The 21,065-nt window shown below is 36.4% G+C and overlaps 1 protein-coding gene across 10 annotated transcripts in view; it reads left to right on the top strand.

The window, feature by feature from the left end:
- Window positions 1-21,065, top strand: part of DMD (dystrophin) — a 2,157,177-nt gene that overhangs the window by 1,626,914 nt on the left and 509,198 nt on the right. The gene's annotated exons all lie outside the window — the stretch shown is intronic.

Raw genomic sequence — 21,065 nt, 5'->3', positions numbered from 1 at the left:
ACTGAATCAGTTTCCCTTCATTACTTTCAAATATGTTTTGAAATGTTAATCTGGCATTTTGTAGCTTTCTTCCTAACATGATCTGTGAAAATAAGAATGAGATGGCTAAATTTGTCATAGTTAATGATCAAACAATTTTCAGACAATTGTTTTTCCTAGAAACAAAAATTATTTCCATAAAGTTCCATATGCATAAACAGTGAAAACAGAGTTTGGGGTAGTTTTGTTTAAATGGAGTCTTGGTGAGAATCATATTCTGTAGTACAAGGAAGCTCTTAAAGTTTACTCGCAATACCTGGTATAATTTTCCTGAACCATTATGGAGTTTTGTTATGTATAGTTGGTTTTTCTGACTTGATATAATAACTGTACTAGTCTTTCAAATACAATTTGGATATAAATCATTATAATAAAATGATTGATTTTTTAGACTAACTTTATTTTTTGATATTTTTAAATTATTATAAAAAACATGATAGTATATTCTAGTTTGAAAAAATAATTCCAGAATCAAATCACAATAAGCAGAAGTTCTTCTCCTCTCTTCCTCCTATTATTCTCCTTCTCCTGTTTTTATTTTTTGATGTGATAGTTGATCTACTTTGCTGCTCTGGTGCATAGGAGTAGGTAACACTGGCAATTTATGGCTCCTGAATTTATCATTCTTGCTTCATCATCCTGCTTTGACCCCACTTTCTCCTCCAAAATGCATGTTGAGTTAGTTTGATCATTTGGAGGTAATTTGTTTAGAAAAGTACCAGACTTTATAGATATCTCCCATGGCTTGTGACAGAATATAAGGGCAATGCAAATATAGAGTTTTTTGCTCACTCTTAGATGTATGGTTAGACAATGTACTACTATAATATATTTGGCTTAGGCTATTTCATAAATAAAATTTTATTGTATAATATTGCAAATGCTGATAAAGCCATTCCAGAATTTTAATAGATACATGAGTTTCTTGGCCAGATGCAGTGGCTGACGCCTATAATTCCAGCACTTTGGGAGGCCGAGGCGGCTGGATCACCTGAGGTCAGGAGTTCAAGACCAGCCTGGCTCACATGGCGAAACCCCGTCTCTACTAAAAATACAAAAATTAGCCAGGCGTGGTGGCCCACGCCTATAATCCCAGCTACTTGGGAGGCTGAGGTGGGAGAATTGCTTGAACCCGGGAGGCAGAGGTTGCAGTGAGCCGAGATGGTGCCACTGCACTCCAGCCTGGGTGACAGAGGTGAGACTCCATCTCAAAAACTAAAACAAAAACAAAACAAAACAAAACAACATGGGTTTACATTTTACTCGTCAGCTATGATAGGTAAATAATAAACTTTGGTTAAGTCTATTTTTAGCAGATTACTTTGAAAAATAAAGAATAGCCCAAAGACTAAAAAATTATTTGATGTCCAGCACTTAATAAAACATCTCTTTAAGTAGTGAATAATTCTAGTTGAGGGCAAAACCACATCTATTTTCTACGATACAATTTGTATTTATATCTGCTGTATTACATAATGAAAATTTATCTGTATTTCTAATCTTGAGAAACTGCAAGCTTATGAATCATTAAAGGGAAGATTCACCATGTGTCCTAACTATATTTACTATGGAACCATGGAAAATAAATACTTTATGTTTAGATTTCTGATCTCTCTTTCAAAAGCAGTTGGAAATCATGCTGAGAAGATGTCTTAGCTTATCCCATGTTACTCAAGAAAATGTATTTATTTGTTTTTGTCCAGTGGCTTAACCAAACCAAAGTTTATTTGTTGCTCACATAAAGTCCAATGTCGATCAGGCTACTCTTTTCCGTCTTTGAGCTAGGGCACATATTACACGCAACTTTCAGTGTACCTGAGGTAGAAAAAGAGAGAGTTTGGGAATAAGGCAGGGGCTTTTTACTGCCTCAACCCCAAAGTGATAAACTATATTTATTCTCAAAATCCAGATAAAACTCCCATAGGGCTCCTGAAAACCTCAACATTTGCTTCTTAACTATAGTAAGGTTAACTAAGATTCTAAAATTATTTTAAAACAGAGACAGTTTCCCTCTTCCCTGGCAGCTAATATTGTGTTTTCTATAAATCTCACTTGCCTGAGGTTTAAACTACATTTTATGGAATGAAATGACATTTATGGCCAACTCTGATTTTTAGTTAGATGGTTGGATAACGATCTTTTGATGAAAGACTTGGAGATGTCATGGTAAAAACGGTAAACTACTGAAACTATTGATTATTGTTAATGGTACATTTCAGCTGATTGAATTGAGTCAAGAAACTGGTGTTGAAGAGCAACAAATGGAAATGTCAAGCTTGAAAGTAAATAAAACAGCATACCTTAAGAGATTACATGCAATTTCAGTATTTCAGCTAAATGGAAGTGTTTGCTTCTTTTCCCTCTATGAATTTTTATTTTGAACAAAGGGAATTTTCTATAATATGTATGTAGGAGAAAAGTGAAATGGCATGTTTTTCACTTCATTCGAAGAAGCTGGTAGCATTGTATTCATAGACTCATGCTATATAGCAATCATAGTTCTCATATATTAAAAAAAGGAAATTTGAAATGCCTAGCCAAAGCAACAGCTCTGCCAACAGATTTTGATATATCTGTCTACCCCAAAAGTAGTGATGATTTACTTCATACAAATGCTAGTGAATGAAGACAGAGGGTGAAAACCTTCACAAAATGTGTTTTTCTCTAAGACTGTCAATCCATTTTTCTATATATGGAGACTCCAGCTCTTGCTAGACTACCTATCACTTTTGTCTATCAGCCACTTCCTAAGATATTTATTCTCTCAGCAATAATCATGATTCATACATTATTTAAACATATGTGTAATATAAAGCATATACCTTCTGAATGGAATTAACATGATTAACTCTTCTCTGAAAGACATTAGAACTTCCTCCCGTATTATAAAAAGGTATAACTCACTTTCTTTACTAAAATCAAGAACATTACAGTTGTCCTTGTACTTCAGGATAAGGGGATGTTTCTTATAAATATTGTTATTTCTGATACGCTAACTGGAATTTTTAAGCAAATGTATTTTTATAGAACGCCATATAAGGCCTTTAGGGGTGAAAGTTTCCAAATGTTTAAATTGCAGATTTATCCTTTATATAAAAAAACTATATTCATAATTGAATCAGATTATTTCTCTGTCCACAACATTTTCTGCTTTGGGCCTAAGAGAGTTGACAAAGCTGTTCATGGTTCAAAGTACTACCATAAAACCCTGGGTAACTAACTGAAAATGGAAAGACTCCGTGTCTTTCTGAATATTTCACAAGAGTTTCACAAATATTAAGCAGTTCTCTAAGTACCCCTGAGAGATCATTGTAATATTAGCTTGTAAAGACGATGTGGGGATGTGGGGATGTGGTGACCTTTATGATGGTCATAAAGGTGGTGTAATTAATATATTTTTCTCAGCAAGACAAACTAAGGAGCAATAAATATATGAGATTCCTTCATCTGTGATCTGGGTCATGTCTCAGGCCATATCTTTCAAATCACTCCCTTCCCTAATCTCATGTTTTACCTATGTCTCCTCTCAATCCCCCCATTATAAAAATTTTCTCCTGAAAAATAAAACATTTCCAGAGAGACAGGTTTGATAAACTTTGAATTGTACATCTGAGTACACCTATGAATTAAGATATCTTTGATTTCTAATATGTTATTAAAATTGGGCACAGTGGCTCAGGCTTGTAATCCCAGCACTTTGGGAGGCAGAGGCAGGCGGATCACGAGGTCAAGAGACCGAGACCATCCTGGCCACATGGTTAAACCCCATCTCTACTAAAAATACAAAAATTAGCTGGGCATGGTGGAGCGCACCTGTAGACCCAGCTACTCAGGAGGCTGAGGCAGGAGAATTGCTTGAACCCAGGAGGCGGAGGTTGCAGTGAGCTGAGATGGTGCGCCTGCACTCCAGCCTGGTGAAAGAGCGAGACTCTGTCTCAAAAAAAATAAATTTAAAAAATAAAATAAAATAAAATTGGAGAAGTTTCTCACCAAAATTTTGGCCCACTGATTAATTCCGAAGAAAGAAGAAAGAATGCAATCTTAATAGCACAATTAGTACCTTGAATAAATTGGAGTATCATATTTCTTGGACCATCTGAGAATGCAGAGGCAATTTAAGGGCCCCTAATTCTAAGGAGAAGAAACCTTTAGTGTACTCCTTCCTGTTGCTTTAGTTTGAATTGAGTTTTATATGTATTTTTTAATCTTTCCATTTTGATTGTTGTCTAAAGAGTGTGAAAGTGAATTTTGATATTTTAATTTGCCTGGTGATGAATGCCTTCTGCTCTGGATATTTAAAAATTATATACATATATATATGTGTGTGTGTGTGTGTATATATATATATAATTTTTCTGAGAACTTTTATTAATTCAGCATATCTTTGCTAAACACCTGCCATGTGTCATGGTGTTAGGTCTGGTGATACAAACACGTTCAGAGAGATGATTTTCTTTCGTTTTTGGGGGGTGGATAAGAGAAAGAAGGCTTATGCAACAGCAATTTATTTCTCTTAGTTCTGGAGGCTGGGATTCCAAGATCAGGGCCTGGTGATGGCCCCTCTTCCTGGTTTGTAGATGGCTGCCTTCTCTCTGTGTCCTAACATAACAAAGAGAGAGAGAGCGCTCTGATGACACTTCCTCTTGTTATAAGGGACCTAATTCCATCATAAGGGCCCCAAGAAAGGTGCTTTTCAAAAACAGTTCAGTAAAAGTACTGGGTTGTATAATCAATTTAATGAGTATCAATCCATATTTTTAAGATAGAAATGAATGAAGTTAATAAAATAGAATAGAAATAAGGAGTCCATCACTTTTAAGTAAGTTTCAATGTTGTTCGCAAAACTTTGGTTCAATGGTTTGTGTGTGTGTGTTTGTGTCTCTGTGTGTGTGTGTGTGTGTGTGTGTGTGGACATACTGGATCACTATGTAACATACATTCAAAAGCCTCTGTATTTTAACATTATTTCTGCCTTTGGGAGGTTCACATTCCAGAGGTGAAGACATACATCCTAAGACAAAATTATAATAGCTTAATGAAAATTACAGTAGAAAGCTGAACGGGGTCTAGCAAAAACAGAAGACTAGGCTAAGTCTTCCAAAGAGGCCAGGAAACTCACCTAGAACAGTGGATTTTAACCTTGCTTATGCACTGGGGGAGATTTTTAAAATATCTCTACTCACAATAGATAGCAATTGAATTGAGCGTAGCATGTCCTACCGATAAATCTATTGTCCAATGAGAACCTCTGTTTAGAGAAAGTCGCCTTAGAAGAATTGTTAGGAGTTATTTAGGTTCATGGGATTGAAAAGAGCATTCGTGATAGAGGAAACACCATATCCAAAGGCTTTGTCAGTGTGGTAGTGTGAGAATCTGAAGGAACTTGGCTGGGGTATTGTTGCTACAAGAAATGAAATTAGAAAGATCAGCTGGGGCTAAATTGTGTGGAAAGAAGCATGATGTAGCAGCTAGAGTATGGACCTTGTAAGCAGGAAGACCCCTTATTTAGCACTTATTAGCTTATCGTCTAACCTCTGAGTCCCAATTATACTCTTCTATACAATGAGAACATCACAGGATTTTGTCAGGATTAAATGATAAGATATATGTAAAATGCATACCAGAGAGACAGACTATTGTACTCCAAGGGCTCAGTAAGTATAAGCTGGCTCTCTCTGCCCCTTGCCACCTATTTTTAAGACTCTGGACTTTATCACTTTAAGTCATAGCCTAGTTCTAAGCAAGGAAATGGACTAATCAAACTTATGTTTTTGAAAGATCATTCTGGCAGTCGTTAGGAGAATGAATTGGAAAGATATGAGACCTGTGAAGGCACAACAGTTAAGAAGTTATTTCTGTAACAAGACAAGCAAGAATTGATGATCAAAGTGGTGAGGTTGAACAAACAAAACAGATATGTGAGCTATTTGGAGATAAAATCAACACCGTCATATATTCTGTGGGAGGTGGAGGTGAGCAGAAAATGTGAGGTAAAATGAGAAATCAGTGCCTACTTACCACTTGGCATGATTGATTTAAGGGAGTATCTTCGCTCAATCATGAGTTGCAGAATTCAAGATGGCAAACAGTTGGGAGGAGCGAAGTCAAGAATGTGTTTGATTTTGAGGTAACTGTAAGTGAAAAATCAGAGGTGAAAACATTACCTCTCTTGAAGCAGTGGTGAATGTAAATCTAAGGTTTGGAAAAAGATCTGGGTTAAAAATTTAAAATTGAAGGACATCAACATGGAAGCCATGTAAATAAATTATATTACACACAAATTTTTGTCATTATTTGAATTTCTCCATGGTCCACTCAGAAATACTTCAAAATGTCACCAAAATGTTACTTACTGTAGTACAGAATTGGTATTAAGTGATACTATTGTCCATGTTATTCAAAAAGACATAGTTATAGGGACCCTCTTAATAAACTAATTGTGAGAAAGGCAAAGAATTAGCAAAGCTTTGGCATAAAATTTGTATCATGGGCCGGGTGCAGTGGCTCACGCCTGTGATCCCAGCACTTTGGGAGGCTAAGGCGGGCAGATCACCTGAGGTCAGGAGTTCGAGACCAGCCTGACCAACATGGCGAAACCCCGTCTCTACTAAAAGTACAAAAACTAGCCAGGCGTGGTGGCACACTCCTGTAATCCCAACTACTCGGGAGGCAGAGGCAGGAGAATCGCTTGAACCTGGAAGGCAGAGGTTGCAGTGAGCCAAGATCATGCCATTGCACTCCATCCTGGGTGACACAGTGAGACTCCATCTCAAAAAAAAAAAAAAAAAAAATTATATCATGGAAAAAGTAAAAGTCTTTGCATAATGTATCCAAGATGATGAAAAACTCTTTTCAATAAGATAATTAGTTTCTTCTCTTATATAAACATGGAAATTTTTATTATTCCTCTTATTCTCATATTGCTACTATAAAATCCCCATCCTCATTCATGATACTACTATCTCTATGCTCAATAGATACCAATTGAATTGAATGCAGCATGTTCTACCCATGAATCTGTTGTCCAGTTGGAACCTCTGACTATAATGCTCAGGAATACTCAAGACTCACATGATTGTCTTCTTGCTATATTTAGTTACTTTATTATTTTCCAGTTTGGGACCCTGAATTCCTGTAGATCTCAGAGAAAATCCGAAACGAAATAATGAAAATAATTAGAAGTTAGAAAAGGGAGTCAGTGAGGACAAATGTTCAGGACTAGTCTTTCATCTCCTACAGAAAGAAAGACTGAATACAGAAAATTAGAATCCACTTTTGGTTCAGTGATGAAAAAAACAGTCACCCCAATTTAATGTAATATGAGTTTAGCTATTTGATTATAAGTGTTGTACCATTTTGGACCATGTTACCATGGTAACATGAACCATGTCTCATTCATACATGAACATGTTAATTGTATTAAAACCTTTAAAGCCTACTTCTTCTGGATGTTGCCATTACATTAAACAATTATCTAGAATGATACAAAGTAATCACTAAATTGAATAACTTTGTAAATCAGCTATTGGATTTTGTAATTTTATATCTAAAAACCAAAAGAAAAGCCCACATTGGTAAGAAGACACTGCACACTGAAAAGTCAATTTCGTTAGCCTCTAATAACCATTGTCTTTTATTCCTCGCAGAGCTTTTGTGAGGATCTTGTAAGGTAATAAATATAAAAGCACTTTGAAAAAGCTTTCTAGTTAAAGGTCCTTATTAATTTTATGAATTACCATTAAACAGAAGTCAAACTGAAGATATAAATCTAATAGTATGCTCTTAAAAGTCAATGGATCAAAGTTATATTAATTAATAAAGAGAATAATAACTAAATATTTCATGTTTCATAATTGGCAAAGTATTTTTACTTTCATTTTCTAATTTGATCCTTACTGAAAACTTGTGGTGTTGGTACTCTTATTATTTCCATTTTCATTTGAGAAGAATAAAATTGAGAGGTTAAGTAATTTATCTATTGCTACTTTTTAAAAAAACAAGTAAATTTTATTACTCCTGGTTAGGAGGACAATTATATAAACTAAAAATTTGTCACAATAAATGTTTACTTTTCTGGGATTAAAATCATCATGCATTTTTCAATGATTAAGAGAGGTAATAATAATAATAGCTACCTTTTCAGAATAGTTACTATGTGCCAAGGTGTATACTAAGTGCTTTGCTTGCATGATGTAATGCCATTGTATATTTATTACAGAGGAAAAAATAAGAGGCTGGGTAACTTCTGCTAAGGTAACACACAACTACTGGTTGAGTATCCCTTATCCAAAACACTTGGGACCACAAGTGTTATGGATATCAATTTTTTTCTGAATTTTTTTCTGGATTTCAGATTTTTTTTAGATTTTGGATTACTTGCATTATAATTATGGGTTAAGCATCCCAAACCCCAAAATTCAAAATTGGAAATACTCCAATGAGCATTTACTTTGAGAATCATGTCGGCGCTCAAAAATTTTCAGCTTTTAGAGTATTTTGGATTTCAGATATTCAGATTTGGGATGCTCAACCTGAATATATAGAAAAGTCAGCATTTGAACCTAAGTTTGACTTTCTGATCTTCTACTAACTCTACTGTCCTACCCATTACTGTACACTGACTCAGCATTACAGGGAAAGACCGAAGATCACCAAAAGCAAGCTTCAAATCACTCATCTAACAGAAATTAACGGAAATATTTCTACTTCCTAAACATCCATCTTTCCTTTACATTTTAAAGTTTCTACAACTACCTCTTGACTGAAACACTTCTCTATGAAATCACCATAACTATCAAATGCAAATATTGTTATCAAGTCCTCATTGCCCTGGAAATCTCATATTTTGTTATTGCTGCTCACTACAGTCTACTGAAAAAATGTCTCACCTTTTGACTTGCCAGGGTGATATATTACACTAATTGTCTCCTTATCTCTCTAAGCACTCATTCCTTCCTCTTTCTTTCTTTTTTTTTTTTTTCTTTCACTTTTGTTTTACGCTCTGGGGACACATGTGCAGGTTTGTTACATGAGTAAATTGTATGTCATGGGAGTTTGGTGAACAGATTATTTTGTCACTTAGATAATAAGCATGGTACCTGATAGGTAGTTTCTTAATCTTCACCATCCTCCCACCCTCCACCCTAAAGTAGACCCTAGTTTCTGTCATTCCCTTATTTGTGTTCATATGTACTCAGTGTTTAGGTCCCACTTATAAGTGAGAATATATGGTATTTGGTTCTCTGTTCCTATGTTATTTCACCTAGGACAATGGCCTCCAGCTCCATCCATGTTGCTGGAAAGAACATAATCTCATTCTTTTTCTGGCTGCACAGTATTCCCTGGTGTATATGTACCACATTTTCTATATCCGATCTACCATTGATGGGCATTTTGGTTGATTCCATGTCTTTGCTATTGGGAATAATGCAGCAATGAACATACAACTGCATGTGTCTTTATGGTAGAATGATCTATTTTCCTTTGGCTATATACCCAGCAATGGCATTGCTGGGTTGAATGGTAGTTCAGTTTTGAGTTCTTAGAGATATCTCCAAACTGCTTTCCACAGTGGCTGAACTAATTTACATTCCCACCAACAGTGTATAAGCATTCCCCCCTTTCTTCACAACCTCACCAGCATCTGGTATTTTTTGACTTTCGTTTTGTTTTGTTTTGTTGAGACGAAGTCTCGCTCTTGTCCCCCAGGCTGGAGTGCAATGGCGCAATCTTGGCTCACTGCAACCTCTGCCTCCCCGAGTTCAAGTGGTTCTCCTGCCTCAGCCTCCCAAGTAACTGGGATTAGAGGCTCCTGCCACCATGCTCGGCTAATTTTTTATTTTCAGTAGAGACAGGGTTTCACCATGTTGGCCAGGCTGGTCTCGAACTCCTGATCTCAGGTGATCTGCCCGCCTCAGCCTCCCAAAGTGCTGGGATTACAGGCATGAGCCACTGTGCCTGGCCTATTTTTTTGACTTTTTAGTAATAGCCAATCTGACTGGTATGAGATGGTGTCTCATTGTGATTTTGATTTGCATTTCTCTGATGATCAATTATGTTGAGAATTTTTTCATATGCTTGTTGGCCACATGTATGGCTTCTTTTGAAAATTGTCCATTTATGTCCTTTGCCCACTTTTTATTTTTTTGTTATTTATTATCCTTTCGGTTCTGGGATACATGTACAGAACGTGCAGGTTTGTTTCATAGGTAGACACGTGCCATGGTGGTTTGCTGCACCCATCAACCCATCATCTACATTAGGTATTTCTCCTAATGCTAGTCCTCCCCAAACTCCCCATCCCCTGACAGGCACCAGTGTGTGATGTTCCCCTCCCTGTGTCCATGTGTTCTCATTGTTCAACTCCCACTTATGAGTGAGAACATGCAGTGTTTGGTTTTCTGTTCTTGTGTTAGTTTGCTGAGAATGATGGTTTCCAGCTTCTTCCATGTCCCTGCAAAGGACATGAACTCATTCCTTTTTATGGCTACATAGTATTCCATAGTATATATGTGCCACATTTTCTTTATCCAGTCTATCATTGATGAGCATTTGGGTTGGTTCCAAGTCTTTGCTATTGTGAACAGTGCTGTAATAAACATATATGTGCATGTGTCTTTATAGTAGAATGATTTATAATCCTTTGGGTATATACCCAATAATGGGATTGCTGGATCAAATGGTATTTCTGGTTCTAGATCCTTGAGGAATCGCCACACTGTCTTCCACAATGGTTGAACTAATTTACACTCCCACCAACAGTGTAGAAGCATTTCTGTTTCTCCATATCCTCTCCAGCATCTGTTGTTTCCTGACTTTTTAGTGATTGCCATTCTAAGTGGTGTGAGGTGGTATCTCATTGTGGTTTTGATTTGCATTTCTCTAATGACCAGTGATGATGAGCTTTTTTTAATATGTGCCTACTGTTTGATGGGGTCGTTTGGGTTTTGCTTGTAAATTTGTTTAAATTCCTTACAGAGTCTCGTATTAGACCTTTGTCAGATGCTTAGTTTGCAAATATTTTTTCCCATTCTGTGGGTTGTCTGTTTACTCAGTTGATACTTTATTTTGCTGTGCTTCTGCTCTTTAGTTTAATTCTACTAGTCAATTTTTGTTTTTGTTGTAAGTTCTTATGGCATATTCACCATAAAATCTTTGCCAGGCCTATGTCCAGAATGGTATTTCCTAGGTTTTCTTCAAGGTTTGTTATAGTTCTTAGGTTTTACATTTAAGTCTTTAATCTATTTTCAGTTGATTTTTTTATATGGTATAAGGAAGGCTAGCCAGTTATCGCAGCACTATATATTGAACAGCTAGTCCTTTGCTCATTTTTGTTAACTTTGTCAAAGATCATATGGTCGTAGGTGTGCAGTTTTATTTCTGGGCTCTCTATCCCATTGGTCTATGTGTCTAGTTTTGTACCAGTACCATGCTGTTTTGGTTACTGTAGCCTTGTAGTATAGTTTGAAGTTGGGTAATGTGATCCCCAGTTTTGTTCTTTATTCTTACAATTGCTTTGCCTGTTTGAGCTCCTTTTTAGTTCCACGTAAATTTTAGAATAATTTTTTCTACTTCTGTGAAGAATGTCATTAGTAGTATAACACTGAATCTGTAAATTGCTTTGGGCAACATGGCCATTTTAACAATATTAATTCTTCCTATCCATAAGCATGAAATGTTTTTCCATTTGTTTGTGTCATCTCTGATTTCTTGGAGCAGTGATTTTTAGTTCTCCTTGTAGAGATCTTTCACCTCCCTAGTTAGCTATATTCCTAGGTGTGTGTGTAGGGGGAGTGTGTGTGTGTGTGTGTGTGTGTGTGTGTGTGTGTGTGTGTGTGTATCTATGTGAATGAGACTGAATTATTGATTTGGCACTCAGCTTGAAGATTGTTGATGTATAGGAATGCTACTAATTTTTGTACATTGATTTTGTATCCTGAAACTTTGCTGAAGTTGTTTACCAGATCAAGGAGCTTTTGAGCAGAGACTATGGGATTTTCTAGGTATATAATTATACTATCTGCAAACAGATATAGGTTGACTTCCTCTCTTCCTACTTGGATGTCCGTAATTTCTTTCTCTTGCCTGATTGCTGTAGCTGGGACTTCCTGTACTGTGTTAAATAAGAGTGATGAGAGTGGGCATTCTTGTCTTGTTCTGGTTCTCAGCGTTAATGCTCCCAGCTTCTGCCCATTCAGTATGATTTTGGCTGTGGGTTTGTCATAGATAGCTCTTTTTATTTGCAGATATGTTCCATCAATACCTGGTTTATTTTGAGTTTTTAACATGAAGGGATGCTGCATTTAATAAGTCTTTTCTCCATCTATTGGGATGATCATGTGGTTTAGTTTTTTGTTCTGTTTATGTGATGAATCACATTTATTGATTTGCTTGTGTTGAACCAACCTTGCATCCCAGGAATAAAATCTACTTGATCGTGGTGAATTTGCTTTTTGATGTGTTGCTGGATTCAGTTTGTTAGTATTTTGTCAAGGATTTTTGTATCTGTATTCATCAAGGATATTGGCCTGAAGTTTTCTCTTTTTCTTGTCTCTCTGCCAGGCTTTGGTATTAGAATGATGCTGGCATTCTAGGATGAGTTAGGAAGAAGTCCCTTCTCCTCACTTTTTTGGAATAGTTTCAGTAGGTATAGTACCAGAATTCTTTATACATCTGGTAAAATCCAGTTGTGAATCACCTGGTCCTGTGCTTCTCCTTATTGTCAGGCTTTTTATTACTGATTCAATTTCAGGACTTGTTATTGGTCTTTTCACAGTTTTAATTTCTTCCTGGTTCAATCTTGGGAGGTTGTATGTTTCTAGGAATTTATTCCTTTCATGTAGGTTTTCTAGTTTGTGTGAATACATGTGTTCATTATAGTCTCTGAGGGCTTTTTATAATTCTGTGGAGCCAGTGGTGATGTCCCCTTTGTCATTTCTGATTATGTTTATTTGGATCTTCTCTCCTTTTTTCTTTATTACTCTAGCCAGCAGTCTATCAATCTTATTTATTCTTTCAAAAAATGAATTTCTGGATTTATTTGTCTTTTGTATACATTTTCACAGTTCAATTTCATTCCGTTCAGCTCTAATTTTGGTTATTTCTTGTCTTCTGCTAGTTTGGGGGTTGGTTTGCTCTTTTTCCATTCATTCCTCTCGGTATGATTTTAGTTTCTTAATTTGAGATATTTCTAACTTTTTGATGTGGGTGTTTAGCCCTATAAACTTTCCTCTTAATACTCCTTTAGCTGTGTACCAGAGATTCTGGTATGTTGTATCTTTGTTCTCATTAGTTTCAAATAATTTCTTGGTTTCTGCTTTAATTTCATTGTTTACCCAGAAGTCATCCATAAGCAGATTATTTTATTTTCATGTAATTTTGTGGTCAATCTACTTGATATTGATTTCTATTTTTATTGTGCTGTGGTCCAAGAGTGAGGTTGGTATGATTTTATTGTTTTTTAATTTGCTGAGAATTATTTTGTGGCCAGTTGTGTGGTCGATTTTAGAGTATATGCCATGTTCAGATGAGAAGAGTGTATATTCTGTTGTTTTGGGGGAGAGAGTTCTGTAGATGTCTGTTAGGTTCATTTGGTCACATGTCAAGTTCACGTCCCAAATATATTTGTTAGTTTTCTGCCTTGATGACCTGGCTAATACAATCAGTGGGATGTTGAAGTCTTCCACTATTATTGTGTGGTTATCTAAGTCTCTTTGTAGGTGTCTAAGAACTTATTTTATGAATCTTGGTACTCCTGTGTTGGGTGCATGTGTATTTAGAATAGTTAGGTCTTTTTGTTGAATTGAACCCTTTACCATTATGTAATGCCCTTATTTGTCTTTTTTTAAAAATCATTGTTGGCTTAGTGTCTGTTTTCTCTGAAATTAGAATAGCAACTCCTGCTTTGTTTTGTTTTGTTTTGTTTTGTTTTCCATTTGCTTGGGAAACTTCTCTCCATCCCTTCACTCTGAGCCTGTGGGTGTCATTTTATGTGAGTTTGGTCTCTTGAACATGATATACAGTTGGCTCTTGCTACTTTATTTAACTTGCCATTCTGTACCTTTTAATTGGGGCATTTAACACATTTACGTTCAAGGTTAACATTGGTATGTGAAGATTTGATCCTGTCATCATGTCGTTAGCTGGTTATTATGCAGACATGATTGTGTAGTTGCTTTACAGTGTCAATGGTCTATATACTTAAGTGTGTGTTGTGGTGGCTGGTAACAGTCTTTTATTTCCATGTTGAGCACTCCCTTAAGGACCTCATGTAATGCAGGTCTCGTGGTAACAAGTTCCCTTAGCATTTGCTTGTCTGAAAAAGATTTTATTTCTCCTTATAAAGCTTAGTTCGCCGGATATTAAATTCTTGGTTGGAGTTTCTTTTCTTTAAGAATGCTGACTATAGGCTCTCAATTTGTTCTGGCTTGTTGCATTTCTGCTGAAAGGTCCTCTGTTAGCCTGATGGTATTCTCTTTGTAGGTGGCCTGCATTTTCTGTCTAGCTGCCTTCAATATTTTTTCTTTCATGTCGACCTTGGAGAATCTGATAACCGTGTCTTGGGGGTAGTCATCTTGTATTGTATCTCGCAGGGGTTCTCTGGATTTCCTGAATTTGAATGTTGGCCTCTTTAGCAAGTTTGGGAAAATTTTTAGACAATATTCTCTAATATGTTTTCCAAATTGCTTGCTTTCTCTCCCTCTCTTTCAAGGACGCCAATAAGTTGTACATTTCCTCTCTAGATAATCCCATATTTCCCGGAGGTTTTGTTCATTCTTTTTTATTATTTTTAAAAAATTTTTGTCTGAGTTAATTTGAAGAACTAATCTTCAAGCTCTGAGATCCTTTCCTCAGCTTGGTTTTTTCTGCTGTTAATACTTGCAATTATATTATGAAATTCTTATAGTGTGTTTTTTACCTGTATCAGATCAGTTTTCTTCTTTCTTCAAATGGCCAGCTGGGGCAGAGCACCGGCAGGAGTGAAGTGGAGGAATCCTTGCATGTGTTCACACTGAGAGTGGCAGTGGCCTTGCAGCAGAGTGCCTGCACATCAGTGGGGTAGTAATGCAGGTGCCGTTGGCAGTGGTGGCACAGTAGGGGTGGGGTGCCAGTGGGGGCAGAAGGGCCAGCATCCATGCACATACTCATGCTGGCAGCCCCTTCTTCTTTCTTTATCACAGTATCTATTCCTTTTTTTTTTTTTTTTTTTTTTTTTTTTTTTTTTTTTTTGAGATGGAGTCTTACTTTGTCCCTCAGGGTGGAGTGCAGTGGCATGATCTCGACTCACTGCAACCTCCGTCTCCCAGGTTCAAGCGATTCTCTCGCGTCAGCCTCTTGAGTAGCTGGGATTACAGGCATGTGTCACCACACCCAGCTAATTTTTGTATTTTCAGTAGAGACGGGGTTTCACCATGTTGGCCAGGCTGGTCGCAAACTCCTGACCTCAGGTGATCCGCCCGCCCTGGCCTCCCAAAATGCTGAGATTACAGGTGTGAGCCACTGCACCAAGCCCACAGTATCTATTCTATGCATTCTTTTCTGATTTCATTAATCTCATTATCTTCATTTGATATTTAGTCAATAGTTACTGTCAGATATGTGTTAGTTATTATACTAGAAACAGTCTTTTCTCCATCTCCTTTAATCCAATGATTTGAACATTTTTATTCCTTTCCAATATCTGTCCCACATTTCTTACTGTATGTAGGACATTTCTTACTCAAATGTCTCACAAATGACATAAATTCAATATGACCCAAATAGGCCATTTTTTATACCAAGGCTTATTTCCTATCCTGCTATTCATCACAGTACCATCTTCTCAGTCAGAGAGTTCAGATCATATAGTAGTTTCTAAATCTCCTACTTACCTCACTTTCGAGTTCATTTTTAAGATCTGTAGATTTTGCCTCCCTAATTCTTTATGCCCATTCCTTTCTTGCTAGCCACCTTACCGCCACTCTCATTCACACTCTTACTATCTTTTACCCTCCTCCTCTCATTCCTTCCCACCAATGGCTCCAATCCAACTTGCAGATTTCCATTTAAATTAAGCTTCCTAAAACATAGCTTAGGTTGTAACTACAGTGCAAATTCCATGAGAGCAAAGATTTCATCTACTTTATTCACTTGTATATATCCATTGTCCAAGACAGTGTGTCACATGAAAGGTGTTCAATAAATATTTGTCAGTGAATGAAAGTAATATATGACTCCCCTCTTCAAACACCTTTTATGACTTCAAAGGCCTTCAGAATATTCTACAGACTCCTTCACTTGGCTCTCCACAATTGCCCCTGAGTCTCGTTTCCAATCTTATTTCTTATTTTACCTCTCAATGCACCTTCAACTCCTACTAAAATGAACAGCTAGCCAGCTTACTTCTGTGTCTTTCAATGATCTTGGTTTTTGTCTTGAGATTCCTTTTCTTCATCTAAGCTTACCCAAATATTGCCTACTTTTCAAGGAAAGCCATTTTCGAATCTTCCCTTGTTCCCTGAGCCCCCAAGCTGGAAGACATCTTGTCTCCATCTCAATTCCTATAGGCATTTCTCTGCACTTTAAATGATGTTTAGTTCTTCTGACATTGTATTAGAGAGAGGCTGGGGTGGGTAGTGTTTCATAGTGTGAACTTTGAAGCCCGACTGCCTGAGTTTAAATCGTGATTCTGGTGCTTACTGACCATAGATGTATTTCTTAATTGCTCTCAGATTATGGAGCATAAATCAAAAGTAATGACAGCTACCTCTTCAGGTTGTTGTGAGGGTGATGCGAATTAATGTATTGAAGTGTATGAAACAGTTTCTGGCACATGGTAAGCACCCAATAAACATAGCTAATATTATGTTATTACTATTTTCAGGCTTATTTTTATGCATACATATAGTATATAATTTTATGTCAATATGTATAATTAAACTTTGGTATTATTGATTTCACTATCACCCTGAGAGCAAAATTCTCATTTGATTTGTGTGAGAAACTACTTAAAAAGAAATAGACGTATTAATTAAACTATGCTTGAAATATTGGTTACTGTGAGTGTTGAAAATCCATTTTGTTTAAAGAAAGCTTCAATTGTTAATCTTCCATAAATCGTAGTTCTTAAATGTTAATATTGACTCATTTTGGAAAAGCTGTTTAAAGTCTTGGGATATAAACAAGGCTTAATACCCTCATTCATGATAACAAACATATTATACTGAAAATTGTAAGAGAGATATTTTGTCTTTCATAATGACCTCCTTGGGAAAATACGTTGACTTGTCCCTTCTCTTTCAATCAGACACCAAAGTTGAGATTGCCTGAAACACAGTTTGGTAAAAGGAGTTTCTTTTTCCCAAACATCCTGAGTAACATAGGAAATCACACCAATGACTGATAGATACGTTAATAAAATTAATAAAGTTGTTTTAAATGCATACCATGGGGCAGTGGCACTGAAAACATTGAGAAGGTTGGGACTGTTTGCCAACTTTCTTTGATCTCCATTAGAACCTAGACAAGATCCACATAATTTCAGAACTTCTTCTCCAAACAAGAATTGAAAAGGTCAAGAAAAGTTTGACCATAGAAAAATGTCAAAAAATTTTGTGTCACTTTCTCCTCCTCCCTTCCTCTAACCTTGAATAATTTTTTAGAGTTATTGGTCTTTGGGAGCAGACTTTCCAGACCAAAAAAATGATATTCCTCTATGTGATAGGTAACAATCACTACCCATCCTATTGGAAAATTCTCAAAGTGTAAATTGAGGGGATAAAAAAAGAATCTTAAGTCCTTTAAATTATTTTTAAGATGAACTACATTAGTGTCTCTCTTGTGCCTTTCATAATTCTGATAATAAAACATTCCAGGTATTAGTCAAAGATTAATGGTATTGAAAATAATTTAGGTTATCAGCATGTGATTTTCATTCCACATGAGGTCCATTTGCAGTTTACATGGTTTTCTAAATTACATTAAAATAAAATGTCAGAAAGTTCACATTTTTTTCATGTTTAACAGCATCAATCTTTAAAGAAAAGTTATTGCACAAAGGTCTGTGCATAAATCAGCCATTCTCTGTAGAGGTAAAAGAAGACATTATGCTTGGTTATGAGAGAGAGTTTCATGAATGTAAGAGACATAAATCATTTCCCACTGGAGATCATATTAGTGTAGATGGAAGAATGTCTATTTCTTGATAGCGAGAAAGCAACAAATTACTTTTGTTTGCTCCTGAGTCTGTGGTTGTCCTTGAGAGGTCTGTTGGCGTGTTGACTATTGACTATTCAATATTAGCACTGTAATAACTTATAATGATCTGAGTCATATAAATATGACCTTTCAGTTCTCTAAAGGTTTTAGTTTTTCCTCTCTAATATCTATTCACTTCCAACACCTTTGAAAATATGTTATTCTCTGGGAGTTACAAAGAAAGTTATTCTCTGCAGGAAGCAGCATTGCACTTGCTCTCAGGAGCCAACCACATTTCACCTCAATCCTTTGCTCCCAGTTCAACAATTCAGTATTGGATTAAATTCAAGGCTATGACCCCAAATAGAATGAGACCTGGATATTTATGAACCACTTGACCAGGCATTCTTCCCATGATTTACTCCATAAATCCTATTTTTTGTTTTTACAGTCGTTTTACAAATATTTGGAAAATGGTTGTGCATTGCGGTTTTCAAAAGTTCAATGAGTAGAGGTAGCTTTTTCACCTGGTATATGGTAAATTGTTGATTCTCTTTTGGAGTGGAAAACGAGTGTTTTTATTTGGAAGCAACCATTGGATTGATTAGACAACCCTAAATTCATCTTTCATCTATGACCCGAAAGAAATTTTGAAATTCATGCAATGTATACACATAGTGGAAAAATGTACTTTTTGAATGGATTCCTGAATGTGACTTTTAAGAGGAACTATTAAGAAGTGGGATCTTCTACAGAACAGTAAAGAGGCATGAAAATACAAAAGTTGATAAGATATGGAACTGCCCCAAAGGAGGAATTAATAGTGGTGGGGCTTGGGATGGGAGGATAGAGAGGCCTAGCCAAGGAAGGAAGGACTATATTATAATAAAGGAGAGTACAAAGTCCTTTAGTCATCCAAGAGAAAGGGCACCTTCTGCATCCCTTATGAGGAAGATCAGAGAAGGTATTCTAGTTAACTTCTGCTATATAACAAACCAGCCCAAAACTTCATGACTTCAGTAAAAATTACTTGTTTTGCTCATGAGTCTACAATTTGGTCAAGTCTCAATGGGGCTTGCTTATCTCCGTTTCACTTGATATCAATTGGGGTAGATTGCCTGATGCTGGAGGATTCACTTCCAAGAGGGCCCACTCACATGCCTGGCAAATAGGTGCTGGCTGTCAGTTTTTCTTCTTGTGGGCCTCTCCATGGAGCAGTTTGGGCTTTTTCACAGTGTAAGAGTTGGGTCCCAAGAGCAATTATCCCAAGGGACAAGAAATTAAAGCTGCAAGCTTCTCAAAGCCTGCCCTAAAAACAAGAATAGTTTTGCTTCTCCCATATTCTATTTGTCAATCAGCGACAGGGATCTGATTCAAGGGGATGGGACATAAACTCCACCTTTCCACGGAAAAGTATCAAAAAGTTTTGATGTCATTGATTTAAAGCTGCCATACAAAATTTCTTACAAATGACACTGAGCTGAAAGAATACTAAACAGCAAGTAGGCATAATCCCAGACAAGAGAAGTTATCTTTGCTCAGAATACCCTTTCTCTCCTTGTCTACCTGGAAAATTCAACTCTTGGCCAAAGCCCTACCTCTTTTCGAAAGTATTACCAGGCCTTGCCTCTAAATGTACAATTGGAGATATACCAGTATACTGATGTTTTTAAAAACTTTAAACTTTTTTCTACAATCAAACGTAAATTAAATAACTTCCCTTCTCACTTAAAAGCTGCAAAATGCTCATGACAGAAACTATATAAATTAAAATTAAATCTTAAGCACAATAAATATCTCTCGAATAGCAACATAGATGCTTACTTCTTTATTTCATTTCTTTATTTGCTTTTCTTTGTCTATAGTTTGCCCCCAAGGTATTTTAATAATATCAGGTTCCATGTATACCAGTTTGTACCAATTAATATTTTGACTATACCTGTTAATAACCTCATTTGCATAGCTCTACTAATCTGGGCACAACGCAACCTTAAGAAAGTCTTAGATTTCTCAGTTTAATTCATCTCTCTTCTCTTCTCGTCTCTCTCTTATTTCCTATTTCTTTTTCTTTTCAAGTGACTTTCAACTAGGTAGAAAATGCATTTCACATTACTATGCCGGCCTCCAGGCTCTATCTATTTCATTCACCCAGGAATGCCCTTTCTGAATTCTTTCTCTCATTTAGCAGCTATCTATTGAAGTTGAACAAACGATAGAAATTAATTTCTTAAAGAGCCAGAACATCATCTTGAGCAAGAAGTTAAAAGAATTCAGCAAATCAAAAGATGAGTTAATATGGGTGAATCTTAGAGGCATTATGCTAAGTAAAGTAAACCAGACACAAAATGAAAAATGTTGTATGATTCCACTTGTATGAGCTACCTACAACAGTCGAATTTATATAGACATAAAGTTGAAGGAGGTTACCAGGAGCTGGAGGAAGAAGAGAATGAGGGCTTATTGTTTAATGAGTACCTGAATTTTAGTTTGGGATGATGAAAACAATCTAGAGATGGATAGTGGTGATGGTTCAACAATAACATTAATGTACTTAATAGTACTCAACCATATACTTAAAAATGGTCAAGATGGTGGTACCCCATTTATCCTGATATGATTATTACACACTGTATGCCTATATCAAAATATCTCATGTACCCCATAAATATATGTGCCTACTATGTACCCATACAAAAAACTTTTAGTGGCTAAATGGCCAGGCATTGTGGGTCACTTCTGTAATCCCAGAACTGTGGGAGGCTAAAGTAGGAGGATCACTTGAGCTCAGAAGTTCAAGACAAGCCTCGGCAACATGGCAAGGCCCCATCTCTACAAAGAATTCAAAAATTAGC

This window comes from Macaca mulatta, chromosome X, assembly GCF_049350105.2.
Source record: "Macaca mulatta isolate MMU2019108-1 chromosome X, T2T-MMU8v2.0, whole genome shotgun sequence".
Lineage (NCBI taxonomy): Eukaryota > Metazoa > Chordata > Mammalia > Primates > Cercopithecidae > Macaca > Macaca mulatta.
This window is presented reverse-complemented; position numbering and strand designations above follow the sequence as displayed.